Genomic DNA, 19,288 nt, shown 5'->3' on the forward strand with positions numbered 1-19,288 from the left:
GCTGGAAGCTTACTGAGTAAGGGAAGTACTGTGGCTTCACCAGTCTTCAACAACAAACCACCACCACCCGCCCCAAACTGTGAGATACTCGTATTCACAACCAAAACATGTTGGAGACGTAAATAATCACCAGGGAATTTCAGCACTGAGCCGTACTAGCAGTGCATGTTTGGGCAGAACTCAGCACACATTTCAGTCAGCACAAGTTAGGAAAGACAAAACACCTCCCACACAAAACTAGAGGCAGAGGAAGCGGCAACAGCTTGGAGGCAGATAAGAGGCCTGTCAGAACAGGCTTGGACTATCCCAGCGGCCAGAAGCCATCCAATGAGAGAGAAAGCTATTCGGGGAATGAATGAATGGATATCAAGCCTGATGTTGGGACTTCTATTTAGCAGAAAGCTAAGCGAGACGTTTGGATGCAGGGTGGGTACATCCAGGCGCTTGCTCTAACCTATATCACTGGGAAATTGAACAAGAACAGAAGCCTACATCCTGTTTTGCTTGGATTAAAAAAAAAAACACACACATGGAACACTGAGTACCATTGGAGGGAAAGGGAACATCCAATGGTACATGTTCCAGTGCGGGGAAAGACAGCTGGCACCCATGGAAAGACAGTCAATGACGCACACTGGAGCCAGTCCTGTTCCCATTCAAGTCTATGGTTGTTTGCCTCTGGTGCTGGTGGGAGTAGGGTCATAAACAAAGGGCTAGTGATGTCTAGTTTACATAAGCCTAAAGCATTCGGCCTTTGCTCTTAGTGCTTGATCCAAAACCTAATGAAGTCAATAGGAGTTTTTCAGATGTCAGTGGGCTTCAAATCAGGCCCTTGGAGCGTAGGGCCTGGGCGACACTTAAAATGGAGGTTACTTTGTCAACCTAGTCCTCAGTGTAGGTGCAGCTAGGTTGATGGAAGAACGCTTCTAGCAACCTAGCTACCATCCCTCGGGGAGGTGGAGTTCCTGCCACGATGGAAAAACCCTTTCTGTCGCTGTAGGCTGGGTCTACACTGAGGTGACAGCAACATAGCTATGCTGTGTAGACATGGCCCAGGTGTGACACACAGAGCCAACCCTTCAGGGAAGGAAGTAGCATCACAAGACCATATTTTCACACCCGAAGTGGAAACCAAAAATTGATAAAACTGTTGTCAGAGCTACACTACAAACCTGCTTCCATAGACAGATTTGGCTGCACGGTTAATGTGGTGCAGAGAGGCCCAAACCAAAATCCCAAATCCAAGGCGCTGGGGCAACATGGTTCTGAATCCAGACCCAGAATTCACAGTTTCCCCCAATCTTTGTAAAGGGTCAGTTCAAAGTTCTAGAACCAAACCCACCCCTGCTTTCAAGAACCATAGATGCAGACCTAAAGCTTGTAACCCTTTGAGCCTCTCTGGTATAGGTTTTTCCATAACAAGTGCCATCAAAGCATAGCCCTGTCGAATTCCTGCAACTTTGTTCAGGGTTTTATTACAGCAACTCTCATGTAAAAAAGACCAAACAAAACAAAACTGGAGACAGGATTGTACAGGAAGCAACTGTAAAAATGTTTACCAGTGGTGGCACTGGGATGGCTTCTGAGTAGGCAAGGAAAAGCAAACATACAAGTTACAAAAATCCCAAAGAATCTGTCTTTAGGGCAGCAGTTGGAAACAGGAAGAGCAGAATACTTGGGTGCAGAGCAAATACCAGAGCTACCAAAGTAATGCTGTAGGAACCCCAGCAAGTGGCTTTCCAGAAGACAGAGGTTTCTTCATGTTTGAATTCTGTCCCTTTGCCAGCTATTTTTTAAGGCTGTGCGCATTCATCTGGTCTCTGTGAAAGGCAAGCTACTAATCGGAGCTAGGCCACAACCAGAACTTCAGATCTCTTTGAATTCCAGGAGATGTTGCACTTTCAAATCCCCAAACCCAAACTTGCCTGTGTGCTTCTGTCTCAGAGTCAGGAGAGTGATCACTTTAGATAAGCTATTACCAGCAGGAGAGTGGGGTGGGGGGAGAGAAAATCTTTTGTAGTGGTAAACACCCATTTTTTCATGCTTTGTGTGTATAAAAAGATCTTCTATACTTTCCACAGTATGCAGCCGATGAAGTGAGCTGTAGCTCACGAAAGCTTATGCTCAAATAAATTGGTTAGTCTCTAAGGTGCCACAAGTACTCCTTTTCTTTTTGCGAATACAGACTAACATGCTGTTACTCTGAAACCTGTCTCAAAGTCTGAATCAGAAGGGAACACTATTCATTCTCATCCAGATGAGGCCACAGATGGTACAGGAACAATTTGTGAGATGACAGCACCAGCAAACCTAATCTCCCCAATTCAGTTTCCAACCCTCATCTTGAGGCTACATATAATCCACGATTGACCACCACCACCTCTCCCTGCCCCCACCTTTAGTGCTAGTGGGCACTCTGCATGCTTCCCCCATATGGGTCTCATCTCAGCCTTCAATTTGCAGCACTCTCTCCCATTTCCAGCCTGCATCCCATCATTGCTCTGTGTAGGAATGTATGAGGCAACCAAATCAGATCATAGAATATCAGGGTTGGAAGGGATCTCAGGAGGTCATCTAGTCCAACCCCCTACTCAAAGCAGGAACAATCCCCAACTAAATCATCCCAGCCAGGGCTTTGTCAAGCCTGACCTTAAAAACTTCTAAGGAAGGAGATTCCACCACCTCCCTAGGTAACACATTCCAGTGCTTCACCACCTAGTGAAAAAGTTTTTCCTAATATCCAACCTAAACCTCCCCCACTGCAATGTGAGACCATTACTCCTCGTTCTGTCATCAGCTACCACTGAGAACAGTCTAGATCCATCCTCTTTGGAACCCCCTTTCAGGTAGTTGAAAGCAGCTATCAAATCCCCCCTTATTCTTCCCTTCTGCAGACTAAACAATCCCAGTTCCCTCAGCCTCTCCTCATAAGTCACGTGTTCCAGTCCCCTAATCATTTTTGTTGCCCTCCGCCGGACATTTTCCAATTTTTCCACATCATTCTTGTAGTGTGGGGCCCAAAACTGGACACAGTACTCCAGATGAGGCCTCACCAACGTCGAATAGAGGGGAACGATCACGTCCCTCGATCTGCTGGCAATGCCCCTACTTCTACATCCCAAAATGCCATTGGCCTTCTTGGCAACAAGGGGCACACTGTTGACTCATATCCAGCTTCTCGTCCACTGTAACCCCTAGGTTCTTTTCTGCAGAATTGCTGCCTAGCCGTTCAGACCCTAGTCTGTAGCGGTGCATGGGATTCTTCCGTCCTAAGTGCAGGACTCTGCACTTGTCCTTGTTGAACCTCATCAGATTTCTTTTGGCCTAATCCTCTAATTTATCTACCACTCCTCCCAGTTTAGTGTCATCTGCAAACTTGCTGAGGGTACAATCCACACCATCCTCCAGATCATTTATGAAGATATTGAACAAAACCGGCCTGAGGACCGACCCTTGGGGCACTCCACTTGATACAGGCTGCCAACAAGATATGGAGCCATTGATCGCTACCCATTGAGCCCGACAATCTAGCCAGCTTTCTATCCACCTTATAGTCCATTCATCAGCCCATACTTCTTTAACTTGCTGGCAAGAATACTGTGGGAGACCATGTCAAAAGTCCCGCCTCTTTTCCCAACAATAGATCCCTCGCCAGGTAAACCACCAAGCTAAGCAGATGCATCTTTCATCACACTTTAAATACATCTAAGTGGGAATCGTGTAGTAGTCAGGGAAGACCCTCGGCTGTATTAGAAACTCGGAAGCCAGTTGCAGCCAGCTCTTTGTCATTGAAATTGCTTGTTCTGTCCACTCCATGGATTCTAGATGCATCATCAGTCCTGCTGGTGACCTATTCCCAGACAAAAGCCCCTTGCTAAGTGCAGATTGATTTATCTACGATTAATCAGTAAAAATGAAGGTGCTTCTCAGTTATAATACTTTGCTTCCTTATGGTGCCTCGTATAATAGAGGAGCTCTCTGTGTTCTACAAACATTCATTGAGCCTCATGACGCCCTCTGAGGCAGGTGAGGGACACATAAGGGAAGCCTTTGCCTAGAGATGAAATGCAACCACCTCTGGATTGGAATACTGCAGCTGTTTGGCAGTGCACAGCAGTATTGCCCAAGAGTTGTAGGGCAGGAAATGAAGGATCCCCTATGCAATTACATGTGCAGGAGGGCTGAGCTCAGTCAGATTGTCCAAGTAGGAATTCAGGGAGGATCTCAGAATCTTTCAAAACTTGTCATTGGAACTCTAGTGGCCAGTCAGGACCTATATTTTACACTTCAGAGGAGGAGACCTCCAGCCATCACAGTGTTTCATACCAACAGAAAGCATCATGCTGCCTGTACACCCACCAATCCACCTCCTGTAGCACTTGGGTTTTCCCTGGAAGTCACCAGCCTATGTTTTGACCCAGCCAATGCTGATCCTGTAAAGTCTCACAAGATTAGCCTAACGCCAGATACGATTGCTGTATCTTAGGATCACTGGTATATGCGTCCCCAGAAAATAATCTCTATTTCACAGTAATAAAGCACCTGTAGGTGATAGTCATTGGCTGGAAACCTCCCCCAAACATACCATTAGGTGCACTGGTTCTTTATTCTTTGTCTCAAGAGCTGGATATATTATTTCAGCAGCTGGTGAAGTGACACTTGTCTATATACTGTAGAGTCTCTAAAGCTTTGGGGGATCTTTGGGATGAAGCTGCCATACAAGAGCAATAGGTTATTATTCCCACTTTCAGTTGTGTGACTATTTTGTACCTCAAGCTTCTCCTAGAGTTATGAGCAGATCATACTCATTAGAAATAAATAGCCGAGCCAGACTGCTCACTAGATGGATTCCCCCACTCTCTCTCTCCACCCGCCTCCCCCAAAGATATCTGAGCTCTATGTTTAATTTACACTTGGAAGAAATGTCAGGGAAGAAATCTTTCCTTTCAAAGCCATAAATATTCAGGACATGGTTCTTAGGCCATTTCCCCTCACTTCTCCAGCTAATAGCTTAGTGCAAATTTAAAGTCAGTCTTGCCAAAAAACTTCACTTGTGGGACATCACTAAAATATTTATTGCTCTCATTTTCACAGCTCCTTCATTTTAAATTCAGGGCTCATAGTGATTCGGCCATGTGACTCTCTTCTGATGCCCAGCAAACGATAATAGAGGAACCCCCCACCCATGTCAAGACATAGCTGCAGACCTCCCCCTCTCGCATGTTCAGGGTTGCCAGTTTCAGCTCTAAGCTTTGGGAGATCATTGATTTAACCAGTGTCAGTGTCCCTTTCTGGGGCTACCAAATTTCAGGAATCTCACCCAGCACCATGCAGGCAGCAGCCCTGTTCCCCGGACTGGCTGTCTCCTCGTGCATCCAGCCGGGCTACATGCACAAACTGCAGTTCCTTCCCTCTGCCCCCGAGGGCCACTATGGCACAGTCAGTGCCCCTGCCCCTTCTCCCTGGTCCCACTGCTGGCACCAGGCCAGGATGGAGGCAGCAGCAGCTGCTGCTGGGGAGGAGCAAGCCAAGGAATCAAAGGAGGGAGAGAATAGGGCAGAGTCCGGAAGAGGATGGGGAATATATGCAAATTCTCATTCAAAAGCATGCATCAAGTGTCACCCATGGAGCTATCCCAAACTTGGCAGCTATGCCTTTCATAGGAGGTAAACTGAGGCATAGAGGAGTAAGGCAATTTGCCCCTGGCTAGAGAGTGAGCCAGGAATAAAACTCAGGAGCTGTGGGGCCCCCTCCCCTGGCTGTGGTTCCTTGGCAGAACTCTGTCCTAGGGGGAAGTGCACATGTGTGTTTACATACACTGGAGAGCTGCAAACAGTACCACAGTCTGTGTTAATGGCAAGAGCTTCCACTGCCAGGGCCCTGCGGCTTCCATCCAGAACATGCAGCAATCACTTTGCCCACCACGAACACAGGCAAAGGACTCTTCACACAAGTCGACGCTAGGACAAAAAGAAAAGGAGTACTTGTGGCACCTTAGAGACTAACCAATTTATTTGAGCATAAGCTTTCGTGAGCTACAGCTCACTTCATCGGATGCATACTGTGGAAACTGCAGAAGACATTATATACACAGAGACCATGAAACAATACCTCCTCCCACCCCACTCTCCTGCTGGTAATAGCTTATCTAAAGTGATCACTCTCCTTACAATGTGTATGATAATCAAGTTGGGCCATTTCCAGCACAAATCCAGGTTTTCTCACCCTCTGCCCCCCCCCACACAAACTCACTCTCCTGCTGGTAATAGCCCATCCAAAGTGACCACTCTCTTTACAATGTGTATGATAATCAAGGTGGGCCATTTCCAGCACAAATCCAGGTTTTCTCACCCCCCCACCTCCCCCTTTCCAAAAACCACACACACAAACTCACTCTCCTGCTGGTAATAGCTTATCCAAAGTGACCACTCTCCTTACAATGTGTATGAAAATCAAGGTGGGCCATTTCCAGCACAAATCCAGGTCCCCCCAGCCCAAAAAAAAAAAAAAAAAAACCACACACACACACACAAACTCACTCTCCTGCTGGTAATAGATTATCCAAGGTGACCACTCTCCCTACAATGTGCATGATAATCAAGGTGGGCCATTTCCAGCACAAATCCAGGTTTTCTCACCCCACCACCCCCATACACACACAAACTCACTCTCCTGCTGGTAATAGCTCATCCAAAGTGACCACTCTCCCTACAATGTGCATGATAATCAAGGTGGGCCATTTCCAGCACAAATCCAGGTTTTCTCACCCCCCCCCCCACAAACTCACTCTCCTGCTGGTAATAGCTCATCCAAACTGACCACTCTCCTTACAATGTGTATCATAATCAAGGTGGGCCATTTCCAGCATAAATCCAAGTTTAACCAGAACGTCTCGGGGGGGGGGGGGGTAGGAAAAAACAAGGGGAAATAGGCTACCTTGCATAATGACTTAGCCACTCCCAGTCTCTATTTAAGCCTAAATTAATAGTATCCAATTTGCAAATGAATTCCAATTCAGCAGTTTCTCGCTGGACTCTGGATTTGAAGTTTTTTTGTTGTAAGATAGCGACCTTCATGTCTGTAATTGCGTGACCAGAGAGATTGAAGTGTTCTCCGACTAGTTTATGAATGTTATAATTCTTGACATCTGATTTGTGTCCATTTATTCTTTTACATAGAGACTGTCCAGTTTGACCAATGTACATGGCAGCAGGGCATTGCTGGCACATGATGGCATATATCACATTGGTGGATGCGCAGGTGAACGAGCCTTTGATAGTGTGGCTGATGTTATTAGGCCCTGTGATGGTGTCCCCTGAATAGATATGTCGGCACAGTTGGCAACAGGCTTTGTTGCAAGGATAGGTTCCTGGGTTAGTGGTTCAACCACATACCACACAACAGAACCACTTCAGGATTAGTTAGCAGGAGAGTGAGTTTGTGTGTGTGTGGTTTTTTTTTTTTTCCTTGCGGGGGTGGGGGGGGAACCTGGATTTGTGCTGGAAATGGCCCACCTTGATCTTCATACACATTGTAAGGAGAGTGATCGCTTTAGATAAGCTATTACCAGCAGGAGCGTGGGATGGGAGGAGGTATTGTTTCATGGTCTCTGTGTATATAATGTTTTCTGCAGTTTCCACAATATGCATCCGATGAAGTGAGCTGTAGCTCACAAAAGCTTATGCTCAGATAAATTGGTTAGTCTCTAAGGTGCCACAAGTACTCCTTTTCTTTTTGCAAATACAGACTAACATGGCTGTTACTCTGAGACGCTAGGACAAGCTCCCACCTCTAGCAAGAGGCCCCCGGGGGCTTTCGTGGCCATGCAGAGAGCACCCAGGACCTCTGTTTTTAAGGCGTTGTCCAAATGAGCCACCGCCAAGTAAACTGCCCAGTATCAGTATTCAGTACACCCTCCCCCGACCTGTACCAGAGGGGCTGTAATGCCCTATTGGGCAGGGTGGGTTTCTTCTGGGTCCCAGCCACACAGAGCTCCCTCCTGCACGATGTGCCTAAGCCACAGAGAGTGCAATGCTTGCCCTACACAGGAGTGCAGCAGGGACAACAGTTTTCTCCAGTCAAAGCTGGACATCCCCTTGTCTGGCTTCAAACCAAACAAACCCTGGTCTTCATTTGCACCACTGCTGGGGCAACAATGATGCAAAGCATGAACAAGCAATGACAAGATGGCTGATGTTAGTATGGTGGGTCCTGCACTTTTCTTGGCAGGGGGGCTAAGATGCCACCCCTCGTTCCTGCGCTTGGGACACCAAGGGCCCTGCTAGTGGCCCAGGAAGGTGGTAGAGAAGGGAAGCAGGGGAGGGGTCTGGGTTTGCTCCTCACTCTGAGCCTCAGCCCTCTCAACCCCTGTGGGTTCTTACCCAGTACCTCCAGTCCTTAGATGCTGGGGAAGGGAGTCTCCCTCCCCTCCTTTGATTCTCTAGTTTTTCAAAACACTCCTCAAGGCTCCAGGCCTCACTCCTTTCCAACTGCCTGAAGCAGGGGGATTTTATTAGGTTCCTGACAGGCCTTAATTGACTACAGGTGCCAAAATTAACCTGTAGCCACCCTACCTAGTCTACAGGGAACCATGCCTTTTAATTAGCCTAGGGCTTATATATTTCCCCTCGACCACTCCTGTATCACAAAGTCATGGAGGAGAAAGAAACAACACCAAGGTCTAATCAGACCTGCTGCATTGGGCCCCCCTCTCCCTCGGCACTCTTGCAGCTCAGCTCTGACTTACACTGCACTTCAGCCAAGTTGCCTCACGTTGAGCCTTCCCCCAGGTCTACAACGGCCACAACATTTGGGATAATGCCTGAATCTGCAGGAAAATGAAGCCCTGGGAGGCAGCATGTCGCACAGGTGGTCTCCCTTAGGAGTTCTCCTCCAGAGGGAGAGAAAAAGCTTTACCACTCATCAGCTCCTTTCACAGCCTGCAGGTAGCTGAGCCCCAAGCTAAGGGAACAGAAGGGAGAGGAGAATGCCTGAGGCAGGGTGAGAACAGCACCACAAGAACACCAATGAGACTTAGGGCCCATCTACACTGGCAAGTTTCTGCGCAGTAAAGCAGCTTTGAGCGCTGTAACTCCCGAGGTGTACACACGGCCAAAGCACTTAGTGTGCAGAAACAGCGCAGTTGTAGCGCTGTAAAAAAACCACCCCAACGAGAGGCGTACAGCTTTCTGCACCGGAGGTACAGTACCAGTGTAGACACCGTGGTCGATTACAGCGCTGCGATTGGCCCCTGGGAGGTGTCCCACAATGTCTGTTCTTGCCTCTCTGGTCGTCGGTTTGAGCTCTACTGCCCTGCCTTCAGGTGACCAACCACCAGCCCCACCCCGTAAATTCCTTTGGAAATGTGAAAGTCCCCTTCCTGTTTGCTCGGTGACGCGTGCAGTGGTCTCAGCGCAGCTTTCCAGGTGGCCACGCCTGCTCTCCGCACCAGGCAATCCCCCGCTTGGAGCAATGCCGAGCTGCTGGACCTCATCAGCATTTGGGGAGAGGAGGCTGTCCAGTCCCAGCTGTGCTCCAGTCATAGGAATTATGATACCTACGGACAGATTTCACGATGCATGACAGAAAGGGACCATGACCGGGACACATTGCAGTGCAGGGTCAAAGTGAAGGAGTTTGCGGAACGTCTACCACAAGGCACGGGAGGCAAACCCCTGCTCCGGTGCTGTGCCCACGAGCTGCCAGTTCTACAAAGAGCTGGACGTGATACTTGGCAGCGACCCCACCTCCACTGCGAAGGCCACTGTGGATACTTCGGTGTCTCGTGTGTCAATCGAGAGTGGACCGAGCCAGGAGGAGGAAATCTTGGACAAGGATGTGGAGGGGAAGGGGGACCCAGAGGCAGAGGACGACTCAGAGGTCAAAGATGCATGCAGCCAGGAGCTCTTTTCTACCCAGGAGGAGGCTAGCGAATCACAGCTGTCGGATGTTGGCAAAGCGCAAACAGAAGAGGAGGCCCCAGGTAAGTGGATTTGACTTTGGGAATCTCTGAAGCGAGTTGTTGGGAGCAGGAAGGTTGCAGAAAGCAGGCTTGCCCCCCACCGCATGCCTAGTCTGAGTAGTGGAACAGGCTGTTGATTGACTCCCTCACTTCATGGGAATCTGCCTCAGATCTCCAGGAAACTCTCATGGAGATACTGGGCAATCCACAGCCACAGGTTCTTCGGCAGAGGTGCTTTGTTTCTTGCCCCATTAACAGTAACTTTCCCACCCCACTGTGCCATGCGGGGGGGGGGGGGGGGAGAGAGAGACACGATTGCTGCACACAGGCGAGCTGCATAGGGGCCAAGGCGGAAGCCACAGGTGTGGAGAAGACCCTCCCTTGATTCCCTGGTCATCCTCAGCAGTGAGATATCTTCCATAATGATCACATCCTGTGGAAAGTGTGAGGACAGGAATGATTATCACCCCCCCCCCATGCTGGCTCTCCCCAAGAGCCACGTGCCCAGTGTACAGCAGGGTCCGGGAAGAGTGATTTACCCTGCCCCTGTGACTACTCACCATTTTGGGGGTCTTGTGGCTCATGTGTGCTTGCCTGGGTTCAGCCAGTTAGTGACAGGTGTGTGAGTACTGGCTGTGTTTTAAAGCACTGAATCAGTGTTCTGTGTGTTGCAAACAATACTGCTTCTGTAAAATGTTGCGTTTAAACTTCACAGAGATGACTTTGGGAGCCCAGCCTCCCTCTTTGTTATCGGAAGCTGAACGGCTGCGCAGAATTAGAAAGTGGCCAAGAAGAACTAAGGAGGACTTTGTGCGTGATGTTATGATGCACTCTGACGCCGAGAAACAGGAATTGAAGGAGTGGCGGGACAGCTAGAAGAGGTACCAAAAGATGAACGCGGCAGACCAGAATTAAGCCCTGGAGTGGCTCTTAAACATTATGGAGCACCAAGCAGATATGCTCCAGGTGATACTAGCTCTTCAAATCGAGCAGCTCTGCACCTGCCCTCCCCTGCAGCCACTGTCACAAATTTCTTTCCCATGATCCCCCCCCCCCACACCGCCAACACACTCTTATCAACCTCCTGGCTCCAGTCCATTCCTCACATTCCACTCCTCCCCCCTCACAGTCCAGCACTGCGGACTCCCACTACCCACTGCACTTAACACCCATCCCTCTGCAGTTTGGCCCTGCTGAAGTACAGTACCCGCTGCATTGTACTCCAAAGGAGAGAGGTGGCTATGAGATCTGGACATACGCAAATCTTTACCTCTCCTGGGACCCCTCCTCCTCCTGGGACATTCCCTTCACCCATCCTCCTCACTGCGGATGTTTTTTTTTTGTTTGTTTCACTCTCTCCTCTGGTTGTTGTTTTTTAATAAAAGAATTGTGTTGGTTTGAAAGCAATCTTTATTCTATTAATTGAAAGCAAACAGAGTCCTGCAAAGCAACAGACGGTTATGTTAAACCTTCATATTGCATCATCTGCACCAATCACAATCACCTCCTAGCACTACAAGCACTGCACTCCCGAGCATAGCAACAAATATTAGTGAATTTCAGCTTCAAATTGCTGCCTCAAAGCATCCCTGATCCTTATGGCCCCATGCTGTTCCCCTCTATTAGCCCTGGTCTCTGGCTGTTCAAACTCAGCCTCCAGGAGCTGAGCCTCTGCGGTCCAGCCCTGAGTGAAGCTTTCACCCTTCCCTTCACACATATTATGGAGCGTACAGCACACGGCTGTAAGTATAGGAATATTGTCATCGGCCAGGTCCAGCTTCCTATAGAGGCAGCGCCAGTGGGCCTTTAAAAGGCCAAAAGCACACTCAACAGTCATTCTGCACTGCCTCAGCCTGTTTTTGAACCACTCCTTGCTGCTGTCAAGTTGCCCCGTGTATGGCTTATAGCTACAGCATTAAGGGATAGGCAGGATCTCCCAGGATCACAATGGGCATTTCGACTTCCCCTACAGTGATCTTCTGGTTCAGAAAGAAAGTCCCTGCTTGCAGCTTCCTGAACAGGCCAGTGTTCCAAAAGATGCATGCATCATGCACCTTTCTGGACCAGCTTGCCTTAATGTCTGTGAAACGCCCTCAGTGATCCACAAGCACCTGGAGAACCACTGAGAAATACCCCTTGCGATTAATGTGCTAGGTGGTCTGGTGCCAGAATTGGAATATGCATGCCATCTATCGCCCCTCTGCAGTTAGGGAAGCCCATTTTAGATTCATAGATATTTAGGTCAGAAGGGACCATTATGATCATCTAGTCTGACCTCCTGCACAATGCAGGCCACAGAATTTCACCCACCACTCCTGCGAAAGACCTCTCACCTGTGTCTGGGCTATTGAAGTCCTCAAATCGTGGTTTAAAGACTTCAAGGAGCAGAGAATCCTCCAGCAAGTGACCCGTGCCCCATGCTACAGAGAAAGGCGAAAAACCTCCAGGGCCTTTTCCAATCTGCCCTGGAGGAAAATTCCTTCCCGACCCAAAATATGGCGATCAGCTAAACCCTGAGCATATGGGCAAGATTCACCAGCCAGATACTACACAAAATTCTTTCCTGGGTAACTCAGATCCCACCCCATCTAATATCCCATCATAGGCCATTGGGCCTATTTACCATGAATATTTAATTACCAAAACCATGTTATCCCTTCATACCATCTCCTCCATAAACTTATCGAGTTTAATCTTAAAGCCAGACAGATCTTTTGCCCCCACTGCTTCCCTTGGAAGGCTGTTCCAAAACTTCACTCCTCTGATGGTTAGAAACCTTCGTCAAAGCCAGCCACAATGTCACGCACATTGCCCAGAGTCATGGTCTTTCAGAGAAGGATGCGATTAATGTCCCTGCACACTTCCATCAACATGAGTCCAACAAGTGACTTTCCCACTCCGAACTGGTTAGCGACCGATCAGTAGCAGTCTGGAGTAGCCAGCTTCCACAGTGCAATCGCCACGTGCTTCTCCAAAGACAGGGCAGCTCTCATTCTCGTGTCCTTGCACTGCAGGGCTGGGGCGAGCTCATCACCCAGTCCCATGAAAGTGGTTTTCCTCATCCGAAAGTTCTGTAGGCCACTGCTAGTCATCCCAGACATCCATCACGATGTGATCCCACCACTCAGTGCTTGTTTTCCAACCCCAAAAGTGGCATTTCACTGTGGTCAGCACCTCCATGAATGCGACAAGCAATCTCATGTCGTAGCTAGTATGCGTGGTGAGATCAATGTCCCACTCCTCTTGCCTTTGTAGTTTAAGGAATAACTCCACTGCCACTCGTGACGTGTTGGTCAGAGCAAGCAGCATACTGGTCAACCGTTCAGGATCCATTCCTGCAGCCCGAAGAGGCAGGGCGTGCAGTACACAAACCATTGAAAGATGGCACCAAATGCAGCCGGAAGCACAGGGATTGCTGGCATGTGAAACAATGCATCACAAGTCATTGGGACAGGACCCAGGGTGCCCCGTGACCCCTCCGTCTTCCCACAATTCTTAGTGGCAGAAGAGGAAGAAATTCACTGTGGGATAGCTACCCAGAGTGCAAAGCTCCGAATACTGCTGCAAGCGTGAACATGCTATTGCACAGGCAGCTGACAGTGTGAACACACAACAGCGGTTTCCCTTCAGCGCTCTCTGAGCGGTGCTGTAACTCCCGATGCTGTAACTCTGCCAGTGTAGACATGCCCTTAAAGTTACCAGCAGTGTTCACAAAGGAGCCCATCCTTCAGCCAAGAGCTAAGCCATCCCCAGGTGGCAGGCAGGAAGACCAACTCCAGCAAAAAGGGGAGTGGACTCAGAATCAAGCTTTCAATTTCCTCCTGGGTGCCATGGTAACTAATTAGAGCTGGGACTTGAAGCAGCTGTTGGGGAAAGGAAAGGAACTCACTTATACAAGAAACCCCCAGGCTAAATTCTTTTTCATTTCTGCTTATTCCTCTCGCCCCCCCTCCACCCCCTTTTCAGGGCTAGATTTCAAATGGGGCCTTATCCTTCCACCACGCTAGCTTGGACTGTAAACCGGCAACCAGTTACAGGCTAACCACTGTCAGCAACTGGCAGCAACCAGATGAGAGACCTCCGAGAAACACCTGCTATCCTGGTAGCTGTGAACAAAAGTGGTACTGATAATTCAGGAGGGGTCCCTGAGTTAGTATTGAGCCTCCAGCATGGCTGTGCAGTGGTGGGCCCTGCCCATGTCCAGAGCCCTGCATGGGCACAGGGGTGAGGCGCTCGTTGCAGAACAGGAGTCTTGGTGTGTGCTAGTCCCCCACTTTGAGATCCTCTGGTAAAAGGCAGGAGGGATCCACTGTATTAACCTCCAGAGGCTCACTGGTGCCGGTGCCATTCTATTGCTGTCACTGGCACCCTGCTATCCCTATCGCTGCTGCCTCCAGGCAATGCCATCCTCCCACCTTCCAGCCATGGTCTGTCCCAACCCCGTGAACGCATCCTCCAGCCTCCTGCCCCACACCCCACCCCGGTAGCCCCTCCAAGTATTGCTGAGTCACGGCCTCATTCCATGCACCCCTCAGGAAATAACCCCAGCCCCCATGTCTTCCCCAAGCAAAGCACCATGTTCCTCCATCATGGCTACTCCAGCCACTGCCCAACTGCTCTTAAATGGCCTGACCAGGAAATGCCCTCATCCTAGCTGATAACTCGCCTGACCAATGTCTCCCCCGACCCTGCTCATGTAATGCTAGGTAATGCCCCATGGCACGGTCTACTGCACCTTCATTGCCTTCCAGCACTCTGATCCCCTCCTTATCCATGCATTGCTACCCTCACCCAAGCTCTGTCCCAGGCCCCTTCCAGAGAAGCTCCCATGACCACCAGCAGCTCTGGGAGAGAGTCTGAAAAAAAAAGGCCATGATGAATGGGCAAGAGAGTTGCCCTGGATATGGCTGAGCAGCCCGTCGTAGCAGGGAAAAATCAGAGCAGGCAGGTGGGAGAAGTTAGCAACGCTTGGGCTGGAGAAGCCTTTAGGTAAACCGGGGAGGAGGGAAGCATCAGGGTTTGGATGGAGGAACTTGGGGAAAAGGAGCAGGCGGATACGGAGAGCAGGGTAGGATAGGTCTGATTCTAAGAGATCTCCCTGCAGCTCGGTAGTCAGGTTGCATCTGTTTTGTGGACATTGTTCCATTCAGCCACTCGTGCTCCCAGGTCAACCCCCCCTTTCACCAGCATGGAATTCTTGCCCAAAACACAATTAAAAGGGAAGAATTTAAGCTCATGATAAAGAAAAAAGCACTTTTCAAGCAGCCAAGTGCACGACTCTCTGAGCATGTGCCAGTTGGCTATTAATACAGAAATGTGTTGATTAGCTGAACTATTTATATGCTTTCAAAATTTCCAGACTATACCCATCCTATTTTTGCTCAAAACTGAGGGGGAAAAACCCCCAGCAATCCTGTTACTCTGGAAATCCACACAGGCAAATTGGGCTTAACGCTTTAAGCGTTTGCTTTGCTTATTTGTCTCTCTGTGCCACAAAGCAAGAGGCAAATTCCGAGCCTACATTATTATCGCTTGACACTATTCAGAGGAATGAAGAGTCTGGGAGTGAAATCCTGGCCCCATTGATGTTGATGGCAAGAAGGATTTCACCCCAAATCTCTGGCCTGTGGTGATAACCTAAGAGCTCAGAGCTAGGTGAGAGGCAATCTAACTGCCATTGAAGTATTTTCATTGGCTTTAATGCGAATTCGATCAGACAGACAGAAATAACCTAAGCAGGGGAAAAGAAACAGAGTTCATGGGACCATACCCTCCGCTAGTGTCAATTGGCCTAGCTCCATTGGACATGCCCAGGAGTTTGCTTGCACTGGTGGGGGGTGGGGGGGGAGCCGGGGTAGGGCCTACCATCCCCTGCCAATGAAGCTGGGGCTTCTACCCTAAAGCAGTGTTCTCAGTACATCTGCTAGCAGTCTAGAGCAAGGGCCTCTGCACTGCAACCTTCCCACCCCACCCCCGGCTAACACAGCCCCTCTAAGGGGCATGGCAGACACTGGACCAGCCAGAAGGTACATGTCTCCATCCTAAACGTTCCCCCTGCCCCGCATGTGTTGTTCTTCCTGTTGCAATCCTGCCATTTTAGCAATTTACCCCAGCTCTGAACTAATCTCTAGGACTTTGTTTCCTTCCTCCAGGACTAGGGTTGCCAATTTTGGTTGGATGTATTCTTGGAGCTTTCATCACATGACAATCTTTAATTAAAGATTAATCTTTAATTCCTGGAGGGCTGGCAACCCTATCTGGGCTGCTACCTCATCTATCCCAGGCCGGGCTGGGGCTTTCAGAGGGTGGCAGGTTGCCATGGCGAGGGTTGCCCAGCAATGACACAGGTGCTGGAGTAGCGAGCATAGGCACTGTGTACTGTGCACAAGGGCTGCGTGCCGAGGGAAGTCAGAGCTGAGTGTGGGGCAGCCCGCAGGGCATGAAGGCGAAAGGCAATGAGTGATGGGGCATGGATTACTTGATGATTACCTGTTCTTTTCATTCCCTCTGGGGAACCTGGCACTGGCCACTGTCAGAAGACAGGATACTGGGCTAGATGGACCTTTGGTCTGATGCAATAGGGCCATTCTTATGTTCACCCCACCTGTAGCTCTAGCTCCCAGTTCTCTCGAATTACCGTAAATTTTCCTAGTGCTCTACTGCCCTTCAGCCCCCAAATTTTAGGAGAACCAAAGCAGAGCCATTTGTTTTACAGAGATTTTTTTTAAGCCAATGTCCCAGATTTCCAACATTCAAGCCCATTTTTCTTGATGAGGCATTTGACTTAACTTACTGGACTATTACAATCCGTGAGGAGAGTGGGGGGTTCGGAGGGGAGATTATGCCCTGGGGACAGGTAAGTAAGAAAGATTTGTGGGGAGCCATTAAAAAAAAAGCCAAATCTTAGATTCCCTTCTCTTCCACTGTGACATTGGCTGACAGGCCACTGTCAGCATAAATTCAGAGTTTCCTACTTTTCCTTGGCTGGAAACTGACAGAGGCAGGGATATGAAAAGCAACCTGTTAGTTCAGAGATGGCCCTATAGGGCCAGTCTGATGGGCTCCTAGCACTTAAAGATGGGGATGGATGAGATGCAGCTTGCAGATGAAATTTCCCCTTTCAATTCCCAAGTGCCTGCAGCATCACAGCTGAGAATATCTGAAGGGGCTTCTCCCCCCGAAATCAGGGGGAGAGGGGTCACCTAGCTTTGTTTGTAGAGCAACCCACCTTGTGTAAGAGCAAGCTACGAGTTGCTTGAGGCTAATTATTTATCCAGAAGCCTTCCCTGCTGTATGTAAAACAGCATCTTCTGGCTGCACTGAACTCCACTCATCTGAATTTCACCAGATAGTGGCATTTCTCTCACCCAGCCCTAGCTCCTCTGCTTAGCTACTGAGGGGTCTGGGGGCTCATCCAACACTGGGCATACGTACTTGTGAGGGCAGGAGAAATAGACTCCGTCTCATCAGCCTTTTCTAGTTCTGTTCTGATTCTGTGCTGACTACTACACTTCTCTGTGGCTTTCAGGGCTTTGCTGTGTTTACTGGTTGCTTTCAGTTCTTTTCTCCTCACGGAATTATCTCTAAGACTTCAGAAGTCATACGTCTCTGTGCAAATCCTCTGTAACAAGGAGCAAGAACCCCAGAGCTCCTTAACACGCACAGATGCTTAAGCACATGGCTGGGCTTCCATGTCAGGGCCAGAGAAACTTGGACAAACTTCCTTAAGAGACTGCTGGGAGATACCACTCTCCAGAGGTAGGGATGCTTAGCAGGGGCAAACTCTTTCACGCCTTAGGCAAAAGGACCTTCTAATGCAACCTGCTGCTGGTAACATTTGCAACCACCTGAAGCCATGCTAGGGTGTGGGGCATTGTGAGATCAAGCCGTTCAGAACTAACACAGCTTGTTTCACACAGACGTTGAGTGAATACAAATTCTTGTAGTTAGAGAGATTAAAAATAGCATCTGCACTGTTCCAGACAGCTACAATCAAGCTACTGTGAAAGCCAGCTCACATGGCTGATGCTAAATGCTATTATTAACCTGAATCCTGTCCAACAGTATTGTAGGAAAGAGAAAAATCAGACTGAAGAGAATATAACCACGTTACTACCTGCTGAGCTGTTCTGCACCTTTCCGGCCCACATTTATGCTTTTTCATGGTTTCCAATCTTCCAGATGAACCGCTATACCATGTAATTAAGGGAGGAAAAACTTAAAGGTCCATCTTTCCCTGTGTACAAGATGGATTTTCGTTTGTTGAACCACAAACAAGCCTCTAAATCAATATATAGATTTCTATCATGCAGTAAGCTTTCTGCGATGGGGATACATTAGGAGGAGGTAAGTAACGCACAAAGGTTCACTTTTCTTCTGCTTCAGACTTTTGACTATATTAGCCCCACCACCACCACCAGTATATCTGAGGTCCTTTGCAGAATAAAAAGCGACAGTCTTTTGTTCCCTGACACCAGGTACAAGAAGAAAAAACAAAATAAAAACACCTTATTTGAGGACTCTGGTCCACAGAAAGGATTAAAAACCAGTAAGTTTGTTATTCACCCACTGGATTGAAACAAAGAATACTGAAAAAATAGAAAATAGAAATTTGCCTTTTTTTTTTTTAATGGAACTAAACTGCCGAGTTTCACTTCCCAGTTCACATTGGTGCAGCTTGGATTCGCAGTTCTGTGGCGGAATGTTCAACTTTTCAACTAAATAAAAAATAAAAAACACATGAACACTTTGTAGGTGTTAAACCCATTTGAACAACAAAATAATCTTGTTTGGCCTAAATGAATGAGTGGTGATTTGCATTTTGTCTTCATTTGGACTACAGATCAAATAGATAGGATCTTTCTGTTCCTCTTGGTAAACAGATGCTATCAGGCCATTGAGTCAGAGTAAAGACCCGTCTATCACTTCCTTTTTGAAATACAACTACACCTGCATTAGGGCATAGCCCAAGTCACAAATCTGAATCATGCACCAAAGTTTAAACTCTAGAAATGGTTCCATGTCATAGGTCTTGTACCAGGCGGTTAGGTACCAGAGCTAGGGCTCTGCCCTCACAGCTGGGCTGTAACTAGAAGTACATGTGGTGATTTTGAGCTCCCCTCTCCCCCAACTCCTGATTTCACATAACATTCAACATGCCAAACAAAGTAGCAAGGGGACTATCACCCTGATCTGAAAAATGCGGAGCATCTACAATTCCAACTGACTTCTTGCTTCAGCATCAGGCCCTAAGTTACCGTTACTTGCCACTGAAATGAAAGCGGCCCCTTTACATCCACTATAGAAGTTATTGGCAAGGGCCAGGTG

The sequence above is a fragment of the Natator depressus genome, chromosome 7 (genome assembly GCF_965152275.1).
Source record: "Natator depressus isolate rNatDep1 chromosome 7, rNatDep2.hap1, whole genome shotgun sequence".
Taxonomy (NCBI): domain Eukaryota; kingdom Metazoa; phylum Chordata; order Testudines; family Cheloniidae; genus Natator; species Natator depressus.